Source organism: Miniopterus schreibersii, assembly GCF_964146895.1.
Source record: "Miniopterus schreibersii genome assembly, chromosome: 2".
In the NCBI taxonomy this organism is placed as follows: Eukaryota; Metazoa; Chordata; class Mammalia; order Chiroptera; family Miniopteridae; genus Miniopterus; species Miniopterus schreibersii.
Genome location: NC_138102.1, coordinates 161,148,225 through 161,168,573, shown reverse-complemented (window position 1 = coordinate 161,168,573; position 20,349 = coordinate 161,148,225).

The window sequence follows — 20,349 nt, the reverse complement described above, 5'->3', positions numbered from 1 at the left end:
TGTGTGTGTGTGTGTATTGTGTACGTATGTGTGGCTGAAGGAGTGGAGGGCTATAAGTTTTTTAGGTCAAAATCAATAAATTATCATTTTGAAAAGTCAAACAAAATTGATAATGGTTTTTGGCATTTCTCTTTTGCAATATAACCTTGGGGAAAAGGAATTGTGTCTATCTAGCAAATGATTTAATAAAATGTTCAGCACTATAGACATGAGATAAATAATAATTAATGTTGATGAATTAGCCTGATGAAATGTTTCCTAAATAGCATGCCATAAGACTATAAAATATGACTTGTTCTAAACTTAAAAGTAAACGCTGCTAGTTCATTAATCCCCCCACATTTTTTTCTCATCTTGGGGTGAAATAGTTTTCAGGACCATTAACCTATTTGGCAGAGTTCCACTTTATTGTTTGCCAGCTTCTGTACCTGAATTTGTTGCAAAGGCATGCTCATTCCACCAAGTTCATAGCATTTCTACCAGAATGCTCACCTTAGGGCCTATGCTATAATATTAAAATGAGAAAAACAACTTTCTAACTCACTGTTTCGTTGGAGAGCATAAAAGTACATGCATGTTTGACTAAAATGACTATATTTCATGATTCTCCCCAGCTCAAATCTGCTCCATTTTCTGCACTTTTCAAATGACTTATAATGAATCACGCTTTAATCATCCATTCAAGCAATTTTTTTCTTTCCTTGACTAGCATATTCAGTCCTGTACAAAGAGTGCTTTATTTTACCTCCTAGGTGCCTTTGATTTCATTCCCTTCAACTCCACCATCACTGACTTCATTCGGGTCATTATGAAATTAGGAGACAATAGCCATAACTTCTCTCTCTCTTTCCCGTGTTCATTGTGGAACATTTCTATTAATTCCTCAGAAGTTTCAAGGTAGCTGTTGAGAAAACACAGCCTGCAGATGTTACTTGTTTGGATTGAAAAAGTTAAAAAAAAAAAAAAATTGAATGTGTTTTCTCTCCAGTGCCCTCAATCCCCACTATTCCCTAGTATCTTACTCTATTCCTGATTCACACTTTTATATATTATCTGACAAATTTCTATATATCTCTGCTTTCTTCTAATAAAGAGGATAGTAGTAGACTTTATACCATAGGATGGCCACAGTAAAAGAGAACAATGTCTAGCACACAATAAGTCTAATGATTGTTGGAAATAACAACAATATATTGTTGTTGTTATTATTAAACATTTGTCCTCAAATGTATCTTTTGACTGAAAAATTTTCCAACTTAGTTTGAGCAGCAGTCCTGGTTTCCCAGACTGTCCCTATTTTAGCACTGACAGTCCTGCATCCAGGGATATCTCCTAGTCCCAGGCAAACCAGAACAAGTTGTTTACCCAACTGATATCCACAAACAGAACTAAGCGTTTCCATCTCTGGGCTCAGTTTGCACTTTATACACTTTGTGTTGCATAATGTTTGTCTGTTTCCCCAAGTTCCAATTACTAATGGAATTTATCATGCCCTCAGATTTTCCATACCTTTTTTTCTGAGGGCAGGAAAGCACAGTGATCAGCACCGTGGGTTCTGGAGATAACCCTGACATGAATGAGAATTTGAAGGCTTGCAAGCTCTGTAGCCTTCGAAAATGTATCTATCATCTCAATAGCTCAGTTTACTCAGCTGCAAAATAGGAATAACATATAACTATCTGGATTTCTGTGAATTAAATAAGATATCACTGATTACTCATTTGATACCATAAATAACATGTAGCATATCCTTAGTAAATTCCAGTAGTTATTATTATCATTTTATTTGAATTTGTATTTCCAATGGCTGACAGGTGTAGGTAACTAAAAGGTCACAGAATGTGCATGGTGTTCAGAAATCTAAATCATTAAAAGGATTACATAGATATTGTCAGATCTAAAGTAAATAACCAATTTAAACTCTGACTACTCTGTTAGTTGTTTCAAGTTTTATTCATTAGAATGAATTAGATACTTGGGCTTAGTGGACATTGAAAATGCTAGAGAGTAAAAGGATGTCTAAAGGCTTTCAAAGTTAGTTTTGATTTTGCTTTTAAACTTGTTCCATCCAAAAAGAAATGAGAAACAATGATGATTGTGTTAAGATGTATCATGTTATCGATTAAAAGGGTATTTATATACGTTGTGGATTTAGGGCTCTAGCAAACACCACCTTTACTTTCTCAGGCATATTTTGCCAACTGATTGGAAGATATACACATGAATGATATATATAAAAATCAACATACAGCTTTCTCAATAAAAAGTGAATAGGTGCTGCAGGGAATGTGAAAACACTTAGGCTTTCTCACCACTTTCTCCTGGCAAGGCCCGAGTTACGTAAACATGATATAGCATTGTCATAACAGACGTTAAGTTAGCTGACTAATGTCTGACCCATCTTTGGCTGACAGCCACTATTGTTACGGGTCCTATAAGACTGGCCCAGGACTTTCAAAGGTGCGGTTTTCCCCCTGGGCGGTTTGTCCCCTGGAGCGCTGTGTGTCCCCCATTTATGCCCTGCTGGCCACCACCGGAGAAGAGGGCTTGTTTCTCATGTATGTCAGCCCTGCCATCAGCTGAATAAAGGGAATGTCTCATCCACCTTCAGCTCTACAGTTTTCCTTCAGACTGTCCGGATCTAGTGTGAAGCCCCTGGCCTTGACTGTTGGCGCTACAACTGACATAGTCGTTGGCGTTACAGTGCACATAGCTTTTGTGTACAGCTGCAATGTGCTTCCTAATATTACACTGCAGAATTCACTTTACCAAATTGCAGGCCTCACCTTCACAGGTTCAAAGCTCATCCCAGTGTGCTTATCATATGACATGAAAGGCAGATCACATTGTCTTCTTAGTACCCACAGGGCATTGAATTAATAATTCACTGCTGTTCCTTGACAGGAGGTAATGAGGAAGTATAGAAAAGATGAGGGCATCCCATCCAAGCCTTCCCTCTTGGAAGCGGAATAGACATTCTCTCCCCTTAAGCAGACATAATTAGTGGGAATAAGTGTTTGTTCCTAATAATCTCTTCGGTATTATTTATACATTAGTTGATTCAAAAAGGACTTTTGTAGTAATAACATGATACATGATTAAAGGCAGTTTCTAACCTTACTTTAATTGTTACACAATCCTAATGTTGAAACAAAATAAGAAAAGATGAAGTTTACATAAATAACTTGAGGCTCCTATGAAACAGACACTGTACTTACTATAATCTTACAAAAGTCCACACACCTTTCAATTGGTTCAAAAAATAATAGCAATTTAGAGAGTCCATAATCATGCTTTGTTCCCAGAGCAAAATATATCAATCCAAAGCACACTTTGGGGGAAATTTGAAGAAACAGTCTGAAATTTTCTGTTATCTCCTCAAAGGAGAGATAGGAGATCAGGAGAATGGACTAGAGGAGGGGCAGGCTGTTTTTTCAGAGGGATAATTAACACCCTTCTTGTGTGTAGAATGGGTTTCTCATATGTGCTGATGTAGGCAAATACTCCAGGGATCAGGGGAAACTGGTGATCTAGTAAAATATGGTCTTTAACTAAAGGTCAAATGAAATTGTACTGGAAACCTTGGGGATACTTTAAAATAGGAGCTAAAGACATGGGGGCTGCTGATTAGAGTGCATGCTTAAGTACCAGTTTCACTTTATCAGGCAAATGGTTCATTTGTGTGAAAATTTGACCTCTGTCAGTTTGCCAAGCAGGCTGGGCCTGGGGGTGATCTCAGGCTCACATGTGCTTGCAGAAGCAAAAGCTACCTGGGGACAGCTTTCAAGGGGCACTGCCAAGGTTAACAGAACCAAAATCTGACCTTCCTTTTCTTTCTTTCCATTTATATCTGTTTGCAAAGTTCAAATAGTTCTCCCCAACCTAAATAAAAGCACTTATAATGCAATAAAATGATAAAAGGTTCCAAGGGGATGCAGCTATAAAAAGAGAAGGTGAGATAAAAATGTTTCCCTTAGGAAGGCTGGTTATTTAGGGAAATACAATTCAGCTAGCTAGATAACAATTACCATATTTCTTAACCTGGATTAGATTCAGCCTTAAAATTGTATGGTGCTACCACCTTTTAGCCACAACCTAGCATTCCTGCCAAAGCATTAAAGAAGTAAATGAGGAGAGGTTTTTGACAGGGTGTTTGCTATCCAGAGAAGCTAATAATTCAAATTTTAAACATTCCCCAAATATGTGGACTGTCTTATTACATATCCACAGAAATCAAGCTATGAAAGGAAAAGGAATGATGGGCCATGAGCTAATGGTATGGATATGCAATGATGAAAGAGAAGTTGGATTTTAAATATCTATGTTAAGTACCTACTACATGCTAAGATGTTTCTTTTCTTTCATGCTTCTATATGCAATTATTATGCTTTTGAATAGATCTACTTGCTTATTATCGATGTCCTGCTACGAGCGTATCTGCTCCCAGGGAGAATGGATTTTGTCTCATTAATGGCTGTATTTCTAGAACAGCACTGGCATGTTATTTTTACTGCTTATACCTGTTTGTATTATCTTACCTATTCTTTAATGAGTAAATACACAGCACACATGCTTATATATTTTCTCTTATAATCCTTTTAACAAACACAGTGAACTACTTATTTAAGAAATAGCATTGTTGCCTGGCTGGCGTGGCTCGGTGGTTGAGTGTTGACCTATAAACCAGGAGGTCATGGTTCGATTGCTGGTCAGGGCACATGCCTGGGGTTTTGGGCTCAATACCCAGTTGGAGGTGTGCAGGAGGCAGCCAATCAATGACTGTCTCTCATCATTGATATTTCTATTTCTCTCTCCCTTCCTCTCTCTGAAGTCAATAAAAATACATAAAAAAAAAAAAAAGAAATAACAATGTTGATGAAGAAATAACACTCTCGTAGCTAATGACTGGTAAAAATCTAACTGATTTCTAGTTGCATGGGCTTCTCACTTATCACAATAAAGAGATATTTATTTGTAATATAAAGAATATTTTTATTTATATTGTTAGCATAGAGCTCTGAACAATTTTTATCATAATTAAAAGTACTATGAGTCAAGCACTTTATTGGGAGCTTTGTATACTTTATTTCATTTGTGTGGGAAGGGAAGGTTGTTGTTAACTTGAACCATAAGGAATTTTTGGTACTCCACTATTTTCAACTTGCATCAATAACAATTTCATGTGCTTCAGCCTAATATTAACTCCATTTTACAGGGAGTAACCGAGGTTTAGTGAAATTAAATAAATTGTACAAAATCCAATACCATTAAGCAATCAACTTAAGACCTGATTCTATAATTATTTACAAATGCCATTTTCTCTCTCTTGCTTTCCAAATACATAGAGATTTGTCAGTGAAATCTCAGAAGTACGGAAGTCAGGGATAAACATGACACAGTATTTGGGATGTTCTCTTTCTTTTAAAACAAACATGGAGTTATATGTAGTAATATGCAAAATCACATGAATTCTTAAGATAACAAGAGGCGCCTGAGAAATTTCATACTGTGTGTGGGATCACTTTGCTGTTAGGAGTGATCCCCTACTAGAAAATGGTAGAAAGTAGAACACATTCACTCCCAGAGACCCCTTCCCTATCACTACCTTCTTGAGTAAACACCCATACGGAGATCAGTCATTCATCAATAGAATTATATAATCTGCTGAGAATAAAATGGTCATTTTCTTCGAAGGAAAAAAAAAAAAATCTCCCTGTTATAAATGTCATCATTATGCAATGATTTGCTTCAAATAAGTGGTCAATGTTAAAGTAAATATCAATATATTAGCCAATAGTTCAGAAATGAATATAGATAAATGTGGAATATATTTAGGTAAAATGTACATTTTTGCAAAATTAATAAGGATACATTCTCCCTTTTTAAACCACTTTCTATATGCATTACTTTCTTCTTTTTTCCTTCTCAGTATCAAAAATTATAGTTGCTGCATTGTCTATTTCTTAATATTCATCATTACAATGAAAGACAGCTTAGCCTGCGAGGCTCAGCAGTTGAGCATCGACCCATGATCCAGGAGATCACGGTTCAATTCCCAGTCAGGGCACATGCCCGGGTTTCAGGCTTGATCTCCAGCAGGGGGCGTGCAAGAGGCAGCCAATCAATCACTCTCATCATTGATGTTTCTATCTCTTTCTTCCTCTCTCTGAAATCAATGAAAAAATATTTTTAAAGAATTAAAATTTAAAAAAATAAAATAAAATGAAAGACAGCATTTCTGAAAACTTTTATTTATACAAGGTAATATTCAATTTCTGGTTGTAATTTAGAAACTTATGAATTCTCCAAACATCTTTTGATTTTCTATTTAAGCACTAAGTGAAAAAGGTTCAAAAATACAAAGTATTCAAAGATATAAAAAAAGGGGCTACTCTGAATAAAGAGCAGAATGACCCAGGTGTTATTTACATAAGTAATTATCTCAATTGACTTTCAATGAAATGCATTACTTTTCAATTAGAATCCTGAGTGGGATCACAAATTATTTAATGAACTGATTATCAAGGTTATATTCATCACATACAGCTTTCTGAGCAGTTCCATTTTCCTAAAATGACATGTATTCTCTATAGACATATAAAACAGAAACAACTTTGACCTCTGAGGTTCTTTTTTTCCCCTTGAAATCTCATTTAGTGAGCAAAAGATTGTTTAAGAAAATTAATTTGGGACATGATTTTATGTTTAGCTGATTTCTATACTACTGCTCAAACTCCTATTTAGTTTTTATTAAAGCAATTGGAAAAATAAATTCTCATGCACAAGTCCCTTTCCCTCTAGACCCCCTCATTAGCTTCCCAGGGTGTTTTATCAAGAAGTAATAGGAGGGCAGAAATGGCATTTCGTTTTAAAGAATGTATAATGTGACGGGATAATTTTATAATCCATAAAAGAGATAGAAGAGTTTATTTTTTTCTCTTAAAGAGATGGAAAAGTTAAGGTCATGCTGAACGCTAAGATTTGAAATAGGTCAGCAGCATTGAAAAAGACACGGTGCCTTTCACCAGCACAGCCATCTGGAGCTAATTGTATTAGTTATGGTAATAGTGCCCTCCAGAGGAATTTTGCAGGAATTTGAACGGCATAGGGAAAATGAAAGGCTGTGAAAATGATTATTTTAAATCCACACTTATAAAGTAAATTAACATATTAATCTTACCTAGATAGTTAATGTATACTTTAGTTTAAATTTACTGCTGAAAGGAAACACTATATCTGTCACTACAAATATCAACAAGCATACACTTTTTAATATTTTGGGCCATTTTACTTATATATTATATTCTTAATTTATTTAATAGATGTCATACATTACTTTAAAATAAATTTAGTTCAAGTAAGCAGTAAAGGACTGAGAGTAAAGAATTCAAATTTATGACCCCATTGTTACTTTTCCTTCATGTTATTTCCTTTGGCAAGCATTTAAAATTTAGCTATTTTCTTGTATTAGTATCACTGAAATAAGGGATAATTATAAACAATCATCATCAATTATTGGAAGTAAACTCAAAAGGGGAGTCCAAGCACTAGATTATAGATAATAAGCCCCAATAAAACCACAAAATGCTAAACGTTTAAAATAATAAGTACATGAGATGAAAAAAAAGAAGCCTTATGTTTATTATTTAAATATTTATATTTTCTTAATTTTAGAGAATGCATAATGATTGTTTCACATGATGACTGACTGTCATTATCATCAAAGTCACTTTTGCTATGGTATCATGCTAGGCTTTGAGGCAAATTCTGGGAAAAGAGAAGCATATATGTAATGATTTCTCTGCTTTTTACCCTACTCACCATTGTGAGCCACCACCACAATGATTTTCTGCATTTGAAATCTTGAAAGAAAAACCAAATCATCAAAAAGCAAGTTTCTCTCAGTAATTTACTAAAACAACTGTGAAGAGCTGAATTTTTTCTCTTAAAATGTAACATCAGAAATCATAGAAGGAAGAAAAGGAATGGAAGATAAATAACAAGAACATCAAATAGAAAACCGTAACAAATATGGTAGATATTAATTCAACTACTGTTGACTCTTGAACAACACGAGTTTGAACTGCCCTGGTCCACTCATACACGGATTTTTTTTCAGTAAGGACCTGTACTGTTTTTGGTTCGCGGTGGGAGTTCACTGATGTGGAGAGCCAACTGTATGCATTGATCTACCCATTTTATACAAGGGACTGTGTATTTGCATATTTTGGTATCTGCAGGTGGTCTTGGAAATAATCCCAAATGGATACCAGGGACAACTTAAATTTGGGGGAAGTCACAAGTTATTCATGGATTTTTAACTGTGCCAGAGTTTGTGCCTTAAACCCACTGTGCTGTTTAAGGGTCAACTTTATATCAATAATTACGTTGAATGTCAGTGGTCTAAATGCACCAATTAAAAGACAGAGATTGTCAGAGTGGATCCAAAAACAAGGCCCAACTATACGCTGTTTATAAGAAACCCACATTGAATATAAAGACACAGACAGATTAAAAGTCTATGGATAGCCCAGCAGGGCATGGCTCAGCTGTTGAGCATCGACGTAGGATCCAGGAGATCACGGTTCGATTCCCAGTCAGGGCACATGCCTGGGTTGTGGGCTCAATCCCCAGTTGGGGGCGTGCAGGAGGCAGCTAATCAATGTTGACTCTCTCATCATTGATGTTTCAACTCTTTCTCTCCCCTTCTCCCTTCCTCTCTCTGAAATCAATAAAGATATGTTTAAAAATAAATAAATAAGTCTATGATTTATAGTACCACTACATTAAATATGCATACACACACTGTGTGTGTGTCGTGTGTGTGTGTTTGTCCATTTGTCAGGCCCTGCTCAAATACTATGTCATTTAAGTTACTGTAATTTATTTCTGCATTTTTTGTGCTTTCCAGCTTTAGAGCTATTGACCATGCTCTTTAAAAAATTCTTGTTTTTCTTAATCCATTCCTTTTCTTTCTTCTCTTATTTTACCTGCTTTTAATTTATTCCCTTTTACTGGTTTGGAAATACACATGTCACTTTTATTCAATTAAACATTGCAATAAAATGTTTTTACATGTATAATGACTTAACAAAGTATACAATAAATCAGTCACTCCACTCCAATATCAAACTTTAATTTTTTATTTAAGTTTTATTTAATTTAATTCCACTTTTATTTAATTTTCACTTGTCTTTAAACTTCTCAAAGTTGGTTACATTATTATTATTGTTATAGCCCATGTTCACACACATAGATGTGTACGGTGTTAGTTTATTCCCCCCTCTTTTGCACACCACCCCTCCCTGTGTTTGGTAATTTTATTCCTGCAGTGATATTTTAATATTTCTTTTGGTGACATTTGGGTAGTACATGTCCTCACACTTTCTTGAAAATACCCTTGTATTTTTCCTAATTCCTTAAAGCTAATTTAATTTGGTATAAAATTTTGTTTTCTATCATTTCCCTTTGACAATTTGAAGACATTCTTTTATTAGTTGTGTGGCTTATTTTGTGTTTTCTGGAAGTCTCTGTCAGTTAAATAATAAGATAGTTTTAAGATTATTTCTCTTCCATTTTTGTATTGTATTTGCTCGTATTCTTGTGTGTATTGCATAGCACCTGATTAGCTTCTTTATAGCCAGGTTTCTTACCTTTTATCAAGTCTGGAAAAAGATTTGCATTATAGTTTTGAAAACTTTCTCTCTGAAAACTTCTCTCTTCTTTCCTAAGGGCTCTAAAGGAGTCCCATAGATTCTTTTGAAATCTATTCTAATTTCAAATCTCAAATTATTTACTTTTTGGCATGATTTATTGAACAATAAATTTAAAATGGCATGTTATATCATGTTTTGTTAGAGAATGGATGTTCACTAGATATGTTTTGAAATTTAGCTTTATATCATCAGAAAGAAAGACTGCTTTTGTGATCTGATGTTTAGAATATTTTGATTAGTGATCAGCTGGTCTATTTTATTAAAAGGTGTGCTTACTTCTAAGTCATAAGAGAGTTGGCTTGTTATTCTGTTTTCAAACCGGAGGAACCACCGCAGCTTCATTCATGTTAAATGAAAAGACAAATTGCATGTAATCCCTTCTGTATATTCTATTTTTAATCACCGGTTTTCTGAGACCTAAAGGTATGCTGATTTGATCTGAAGGAACTTTAATCAGAAGAATTCAGTGTGCTGATGTGGTGCTGATCATGTTGAGAAAAATTTATCTAATTACTATGATGTATGTGATCGCCATACAGTATTTAATGTTCCTTTGCTTTGTGACTCCAACCAACCATCATTTATGAGTACAGGTTAAACTTATGTTAAAACCTGTGATAGATTATTGTTCAGAAAAGATTTACTTCCTCCTATCCCCTACCTGTTATATTTTCCTACCACATTGATGTTCAGCTTAGTCTTATGTGTGTTTCAGTTTCCTGTTGTATACTTTTTTGGGTTTTTTCAATTACAGTTTAGATTTAGTATTATTCTATATTAGTTTCAGGTGTACAGCATAGTGGTTAGACAATTATATACTTTACATGTTACCCCTGATATTTCCAGTACCAATTAGCACATTTATAGTTATTAAAATATCATTGACTATATTTCCCAGGTTGACTGTTTTGTAACTACCAATCTGTACTTCTCAGTCTCATCCACTTTTCACCCAGTTGTCCAACCCCCTCACCTCTGTCAAATTTATAATTTTTTATACATCTGTGCTGTCATTCTGAACAATTCCCTCACAACCACCTTCTAAATTTTAGGTGCTATTAATCCATTTAGACTGTTTCTATTGTTTAAATTATTTTTTATTTTCAAATACAGATGTTTTTATTTTTTTAATGTTTTTCCAGGTATATGTATTTTTAAATTTTTTCTATGTTTTCTATCCTTATAGTTTTATGCTTTTCTTTATTGCTTTGATTACTTTAAACATATTAGATTTTTTTATTATTTGACTTAGTTCTATTATCTCAAAATTCTGGCTTCTTTTTGTTAGAGCTAGTGATACTTTATTCATTTATTTGTGCTGTGGTTTATTTTTAATTGCAAGCTCCTCTGTAGTGAAGTTTGAATTTTTTCTGTATTGAATTCCATCCAGCCTGGAATATAAGAGGTTGGCTCCAGAATGGTGTTACATATTTCCAAGGTTGTCACTGGGCTAAGACAACTTTTCACTAATCTCTTGGACTGGGGACTTCTGAAACACACAGTGTGTTGCATTCGTACTCCATATCACCTGAAGCACAGGCCTCAGGTCTTCACTTCTTACATGGAGATATTTTTTTCCTTATTGAATGAGGAAAAGTTTTATTTTCTTTTTTCCCAAACTCAGTAGACAGAGTATGTTATACCTCTTTCACTTATTGGGCAGTTCTATTTAAGTTCAAGATATACTGCAAGAGTCTGTTTAAACTCACACCCCAAAAGTAATCTCAAAGTCAACCTGAGCTCAATATCTACTCCTCAGGAAAATGCAAATCAAAACTACAATGAAATGTCACCTCACACCTGTTAGAATGGCTATCACCCTAAAGATAAGAGCTAACAAGTGTTGGCAAGGATGTGAAGAAAAGGAAACACTTTTTCACTGTTGGTAGAAAAATAAATGGGTGTATCCACAATAAAAAATGGTATGAAGTTTCCTCAAAAAGTTAAAAACAGAACCAGCATATGATCCAGCAATTCCAGTTGTGACTATATATGCAAAGGAAATTAAAATAAGATCACAATGAGATATATACATTATTGCAACCAAAAGATGGAAACAACCTAAGTGTCCATGAATGGATGAGTGTATAAAGATGTGACATATATACATAATGAGGTATTATACAACCATGAAAATAAGGACATTACGCCATTTGTGCAACATAGATGGAACTTGAGGACATTATATTAAATGACCTAAGTCAGAAAGAGAAAGGCAAATACTGTCTGATGCCACTTGTATTTGTAATTTAAAGAAACAAAACTCATAGAAACAGAGTAAGTGGTGGTTACCAGGGACTGGAGATGAGGGAAATGGGGAGATGTTGATCATAGGGCACAAACTTCCAGTTATATGATGAATATGTTCTAGGGATACAATGTACAGATAGTGATTATAGTATCACAATACTGTATTATGATACTTGACAGTTGCTAAGAGAGTAGATCTAAATGTTCTCACTACAAAAAAAGAAATAGTTAAGTGACATGATGCAGGTGTTAGTTTATGCTAGGTCATAATCATTTTGAAATATATGTGTATTAAATTAACACATTTTACACCTTAAATTTGCACAATGTTATAGGACAATTATATTTCAATAAAGCTGGAAAAATGAATTCAGATAAAAATTAATCAGTATTTTAAATGTTCCTCAATTTTTATTTCTCTTATGATAAATCTTAATATGTATTAACTACATAAACAAAAGTTATTCAGTGGTTTTTATCTTTAAGACAATAAAAGATTCTTGAGACCAAAATTAGACTGACCTGCATTCCTTAAGAGACAAATGAATCTAGTAATCTCCTTATAGAGAAGTACATTACAAGTCTACAACATAAACCTTTGATTCCAACTCCACTAAATCATGAATAAAACTTTTACATTTTATATGGGTATCAGAAAAGGAGAGTGAGGATCTCAAAGAATAATAGTTTCTAATATAAGTTTATTAAAGCACTTTTATAGCCCTGATCACCTGTCCAGGCTTGGGAGTTAGTGAAAGAGGGATGATTAAAACAGCTAGATTATTACTGGTAACCATTTAGTTTTGTGTATTAAATGTGTTCATGGTAAGAGTTAGCGGAAGAGATTGAAGAAAATGATCTAGATTGTTGTAATGCCAATTACTGAAGGTGCTCAAACAAATCATGGGAACATGTAATTTTATTTGTGTAACAACCAATAAGATAAAATCAAGGGTGAATAAAACCCCTTTCATAGTGTTGCAGTCAATCATTAAACATAAAATGAGCTTCTGAGCTCACCCTGTTTGCATTCGAATGACAAAAGAAATAAAATTTTAAATGAAGAAATTATAAGGTAAGTAATACCAATGTGAAGTATAAAATATTTTCTGTATTTATGTAATCATATAAATACCTGAGTAATTGTAAAAATTATTAATTCATAAATGGAGTAGAGTTTCCATAAGCAAAGTTTTCTTCAATGTATCTTTTTTTTTTTTTTAATTTAAGGGATAATTTTTCTATTCCTTAGAATTGTTGATAAGAATTGTTGAAAAAGCAGGGTATAACAAGACTACTTTGTATAATCATTTAATTGTTGAGGATCTTGGTTTGAAACTCTCCTTTTAAACACAAAATTATAAAACCCAAAAAGGTTAAATGATATTGTCAATGTCAGTATTTGGCTTCAACCTGAAACAATATGACCTCGGAGAAAGAAGAGGGTAACACAGAAACTTCAGAAACACAGATAACCACAGACACTTTAGTCCCAAGTAGAGGATGCAGTTGAAGAAGAGTAATTAGTGAGAGTGAGTGCTGAACCCTGGAGGAATGAGTGGTGAGATTAGTAAAGTCCTTATTACAGATCCATCACTTCAGATTCTCTCATCTTCTAGTTTATGAAACCAGCTTTCATTTTTAATGCGGACGCTCATTTCCTATGGCTCTAGCATTTTCAAGTAGGATTTCAAATTCAGAAACGAAACATCACACCAGGCTTCACACTGAATCCATCATTCTAATAATATTTAAAGGACACTCATAAGCTCATTAATATAATAAACATTCTGAGTATATTTATGTGCTAGATTTTACTATAGATAAAAAAATATCAAGAAAATGACTAAATCCCTGCCTTCAAGAGTTTATGTTCAGTAACACAGAACAAAATGCAATTACCATTCAAGGTGCAGTGTGATAGTAACTAAGACATAGAGGCTCTATTGCAAAGAGTTTAGTATAGAAATATTGATAGAAAAGAATATTAGCTGCCAAAGAGATCCTGGTAAATTAAAGATATAGAATCCAGCAAAATAACTCTATCTGCAACAGGAAACACCCAGAAGAAAAATACATTTTCCCTCCAATTCTATAATATATACAAAAGTAAAAAACTACTGCTAGTCACTAGAGATAACAAGATAACAGAAGTTAATAACAGGCCCTAAAAAGAAAATAAAAGAAACCTAAGATAATGCCAATGTAACAGCTCTGGTCAAACCGTTAGTAGAAGCAGACATGTAATAAACTGGAATTCTGGAGGTCCTTGTGGATTGCTAAGAGGGTCTAATAAACAGAAATTTTGGTAGGCACAAAATTTACATTACTTTGGATGGAATTCTGAGTTCGTATTGTACCTAAATTCTGGGTCTCTGAGAATTACCTTAATCCAGGAGACACTTGAATTACATCATTTTATTTGAGATCTTATCTTTCTGAAGTGACTTTAAAGTAAATTAAAGTGTTACCAAAGTCAGGAGAGTACCAGAATTTACCATCATTATTTGATGGGGCACAGCGTCAGCACTGCTAGGATGCCATCAAGTGCTTAGAATTGTGGGGAATAATTCAGGAGAAGACACTTTACAATAAACATTAATTTAAAAACACTGTAGAGATGTTGGATAATGATATGGAGTTAAATACAAAGTATGCACCATAGGTAATACATAATATTGATGGTGTCTGAGAAAAAAGAAAGCGTGATCTTTTCTTTTTAATTTAACAGGGTAGGTTATAATAAAAGATTCCTTTTGAAGTCAAAGTTGTGGGTGAGATTCCCCGATTATTGTTTTCCTCATGTGTCCTCAGCCAAGTCCTATATTCCTTCTGGCTCTCAATTTTTCAACTATAAAGAAAATGTATTTTCCTTTGCCCAGCCTTTTTCACAGAATTTGTGAGGATCAAATGATAAAACATATGAACTGAACAGTATAATAAAAGGTTAAATGTGCATCTGTATTTTAAGATACTTGCTTGGGGAGATACTGTGAGTCAAAAATAAAAATAAAAATAGGAAAACACTTACGGAAGAAAAAGAAAAGGCATAGTCTGTAACATATGATTTGAGTGTGAGGGTATTTCTTAGTCAACAATCACAGTGTTTTATTTCTTATATTTTATTACCTCTTACTTCCAAAAAGTCCCCATTTTAACTCAAAGTTAACATCTGCATTTCACACTTTTGATGTTTGAGTAACATAATTAAACAATGAAAAGAAACTTACTTCATAGTGAAAGACTTACTTCCATTTCAATGTTATATCATAACATTGTTAGGCATCCTCTGAATATCTTTGCAACTTCCTGTTACATCATTGACATGTAAAGTGGAGTCCAATTTAGTAATTTACCAATGGCAATCTGTCATCAGACCAGAATTTTCTGCTGGTAAAAACTAGGACATTCTCTCCCCAAAGGCTGGCTTCTATAGAAATTCAAATTGCAATCAATTGTTTGTTTGGGTGACTCTGAAGCAGAAAAAGAGGAGTATTTATAATTTGAATAATTAATGGAATAGACTAAAATGATGAGAATCATTCACTTTTATGTTGGAGATGGTCTATCTCAGAATTTCCTAAATCATATTGCAATGGGCTGATAAAAATGATATACTTTGTAAAACATAATATGTAATCAATAAATTCTAGCAATGTGTTTCCTCACAACAGCACTTCTCACGGCTTTTAACGTGCCAGTGTTTTTCTTGATGTCTCAGAGGGAAATCTCATAAGCTCTGTTTCCCAAACAGATTTGGAGGTGGCGGGGCTCAGATATCTAATGTCTCTTAGTCCTAGAGATCCAGAAAGCCTAGGTTTAGATTATGGAGTTATAATACTCAAAATCTCCAGATTCTTCTCCCAAGATGTATGTGTCCTCTTTTGTGGTATGCCCAACATATAAAGGGATGGAGAGCCAGGACAATCAATCTGTGAGATTCAAATTAGTGACAATTGGTAGGAAGCAGAAGTTAACTTCCTAGAGTGTAAACTATGGCAATGGTACCTGAGAGCTACCAAAGACATGTGAGATTGGAGCAGACATAGAGGAAAACAAACTTGAAACAGGAAGGAAGAAAAAACAAGTTCTGATGATAGTACTATAATCTTAGTTCACAGTGTCTGAAGTCAACTCTCTCTCTTAAATTTTAAATTACATGAACCAGTAAATTCTCTCTCTTTCCCCGCCTAAACCAACTTGAAACCAAAACAAGCTTTACTGACTAACATGGGCAAAATTTTAATAGGTTTCTCAACTTTGGTCCAGTAGCTGAAATTCTGTATGTGTGAATCAGCCCTTTATATTACATACAAATACAATACTTTGAGACATGTCTTGCTCTCGTCATATGTCTCATTGAGGTGATTTATCTCTGCTCGAACATTATTATGCATTGGTTTTAAATTTATTTCTCAAGAGAACTTTGTTTTATTTGCAAGTTCTCTTCATAATGAATACAATGAAACAGTTCTGAACAACTATTTTTATGTAAATCTCTCTGACTCTATGGGGTGCTTTTGTTTGTTAGGACTGCAGCACATATTCTCTGTAAACTAAGCACAAAACATTATCTGGCACCTAATAGGCTTGAAGGCTGTTGGATTTCATCCTAGGAAAAGTAATCAATCTGCTATTTTCTCTTGCTATGGGTACTGCTCTCTTTGGACTGCACATGTGCTCAAAATTTTGGCCTGCCAATCTCTCTCCCCCTCCCTCCAAGAAAAGATGTTCCTAAAGTGACTGATGTTTTTAAGAAATAAATATGTTAACATTATTAATAACTGGTTTACTATTATGTTTTTGACCTTTTGATGGTATTTCCTGTTGAATAAGAATTACTTTCAAAGAATGAATATCTAATGGTATAATTTAATTGAAGATAGTTTGGGACTACCAGCCCTATTTGCCAACCTACATTATATCAATAAAACAATCTTTCCACCTTTGCTTTAAAATTGATGCTACTCTTACACATCTTTTTCTTCACTTCCACTATAAGCATTTTTCTTGCAGTCCTTGTGGTGGTTCTTCTAGAGCCTCAATAATCAATAAGCTTCATCTAAATGAACTCTATGCCATTGAGAGTAATTGTTTGGAGCAAAGTATTGTATATAGAGTTTTCCAGGTTAGTGAGAAATGGACACAAGGTCAGTCAGTGATATCTGCAATGGGGATGAGTGGTAGGTCATGTACAATAAATTTGCTTCTCCAAATCGAACCAAGTGTTTGTATGATATCATTAAGATTATTTCACTAGTATATATCTACATCATCTTCAACTGAACAGAATTACAAATTAAAACGGGAATTAAATTTTTTAAAAATATTTTGCGGATGTTTTAACTTAAAAATGAAACCTCAGAAACACCTTATATTTCTCGAAGTTGAAATTTCAGAAACAGATCTGTCATTAAAAAACAAAAACTTTTTTTTACATATTCACCTTGACCCCAATAGGTTTCCAGTAGAGAAATACAAAAGGTTCCTTTAAAACATTTTAATACTATCACAGTGAAACTATTTTCTTGGAGGTGGAAAATATGGAATACCCTGGGCTTAAATCTGAACTCTAGTTAATTACTAGTTTAATTAACTTGATATAGTAAGAATCAGTAAGAAAAAGTCTGATTGTCTCGTGTGTTATGGCAAATAAAATGTATATTCATTAATTGGCTTTAGAACATATTAACTGGAGCTGCTAAGGCTTAGCTTGTCCTTAATGGTTTAACAATAGTGTTACATATTTCTATGCATCATTACTAAAAATGTCACATATTATGGATAAGAACAACTATGATATTGTTTTCTAACAAGTAAAAAACGTAAAATTGACAGAATTTTATTCCTAATATAGCAGTCAAAAAATATTTTATTTATTCTGCATTTGCCACACATCAGTGTCTTCTTTAACCCTAATTTCTCAAGGTGGGTGGAGAATATAATGTTTGCTTACTAGCGACATATATCTCATGAGGCATGATTCTTCTCAGGACCAAATCATGATTCTACCAAACAGTGAGCTGATTTTCAACATTTAGAAAAGCATTTCACTTCCAGAAGGTGGTGCTCTAGAATAGTAGGAAACAAGTTTGCCTCCATCTGAAACAAAGCCAATCTTCCTGTATTAGCATTCAAGTTAATTGAAATTCTGAAACGCAGAGCCAGTATTCAAACCAAATAAATGCCCTGCTTCCCTATCTTTGATAGCATTTAAAACTCTAAATATTTTTCTGTATTCCTGACCTAACTAATTGCCTGAGGAAGTTAGCAACACAACTTGTTTAGATATTGCAGCATTTAAACAAAATAGACAAAAACATAAAGGAACATGGCAGAAAAGTAGGCCAGTTTTACATGAGTATACAGCTTCTGTTTTGACTTTTAATAAAGTCCATTTAATAATATATTTGAATAACATTTAAAACCATACAATTGTATTATATGCAAATATATGCAAAATCAGATAATTAGTTATGGAAATTTGTGATCTTGAACTGATTATTATGAATATATCTGAAATTATAAAAACCTCGGCTTGTAAAAAGCATATGGAGAAGCTGAAAAAGGGAATAGAAAATTAGAAGAGACATAAGAATAATTCTTCAGGGAAGGAGAAATTTGTTCTTTCCTGAATTTTCTGGAGTTCTTAGAAATCTTTACCTAGTGAAAATGTATGTGGAATTATAGAGGTAACAAAGTTTGACTACAGTTAATTGGTTCATTTTCTATATAGAGACAGGTAATATTTGCAATTTTCCCTGAGATTGTATTTCAAGCACATTTTTTATATTTCTATCAGCAATAAGAATTTATTCAATGGTCTAAAGTAAACTATATTTAGAAGGCCAAAGTCCACTTAAACTGTAAACTAATAATTTTCTGAAAGAATTGGAAGTTTTAGTCATAATCATTTATATCCTGAGAACTACTTATCTATTTGAATATTGTTTATCAGTTGTTACAATACACGAACCACTAATGCATCTCTAAAATAACTGTAAATATGTGACAATATTACAGGCTGACTTGATAGCATACTTGAAATGTAAAATGTATTTCGTGCAGCATTTAGTATCACAAATGAATCCATGAGACTCCCTCTTACTTTACTAAGGTACTACATAGTCTAAAATAGTTGATGAGATCAAGAATAGGTTCTCCCACTCAAATATTTGAATATCCATGCTGTTATATTAAATCTGTCTTTCTTGAAATATGTAAAAAAAGTCTGAATTATTCAAAATTAATTATCTTTTGGTTGATTCAATTACAACTTCCCTGTAGTCTCAATTCACAATGCATTATAAAAATATACACACCACACTCATTTGTAAGGATTTGGATGGATGTTTGCAAATTAAACCAGTAACTTATCTTTAAAAATGAAGACTGAGGGTAGCAAGATTACTTATGACCCTTTGGCAATATTAATATCTCTACTAATAATCCATCTCTAAATGTAATAAACTCTACTAAAATATTTTAAAATACATAAATTACATTTTTTTACTATGTTCTCAATTAGTTGTTTCCAGAAAGTGGATATAAGGAACATTCAGTTAAAAAGCTATAAAGTGCAACTCTTTCAAATATTAACATCTGAAATTAAGTCAACCAAATATTCAAATTCAAGTCAATGCTTCCAGTTCTCAGACAAGTGTAGACATACATCACCAAAATTTTCTAAGCAGAGTAGAGCTATGTATGCACAGGCTACAACTGAAGCTAAAAACCTAATACAGTGTAAATTTGACTCTCATTTTGCTCAATGATTGAGGTAAAGAAGGATCATCATATTTAATCAAACTCAATATAATTATTTACTGTGTGCATTCAATTATAAGATAAAATGTAACATCTTAAATAAATTTTATGTTTGCTATGGAAAAGTGCAGGCTTCTTTGCCAATAAAGTACTTTAAAGGGAAAGTTTAAGAAAAATTGATGAGTGACATTATCCCCCAGATTACTTTTTAGAATTTCATTCTTATCTTTACTTAAGTCAATGTTATCTACAGTGTGCATTGTATGTATATAAAAAGTGAGGACATTCATTACATTGAAAAGTTAAGATTGTAATTACTCTAAAGTTATATCATTTGTGGAGAGAGCTATGTTTTTCAATTATTTTGTTTGATCCTAAAATAACCATAGAAGATTGATATAGAATGAATTATTCTTTTTTTATTGAATTTATTGGGGTGACTTTGGTTAATAAAATTAAATAGGTTTCAGGTGTACTATTCTACAATACTTCATCTGTATAATATATTGTGTGTTCACCACCCCAAGTTAAGTCTCCTTCTATCACCATTTGCACCCACTTTACTTTCTTCTACCTCCCTCCCAACCCCCCTTTCCCTCTGGCAATCACCTTACTG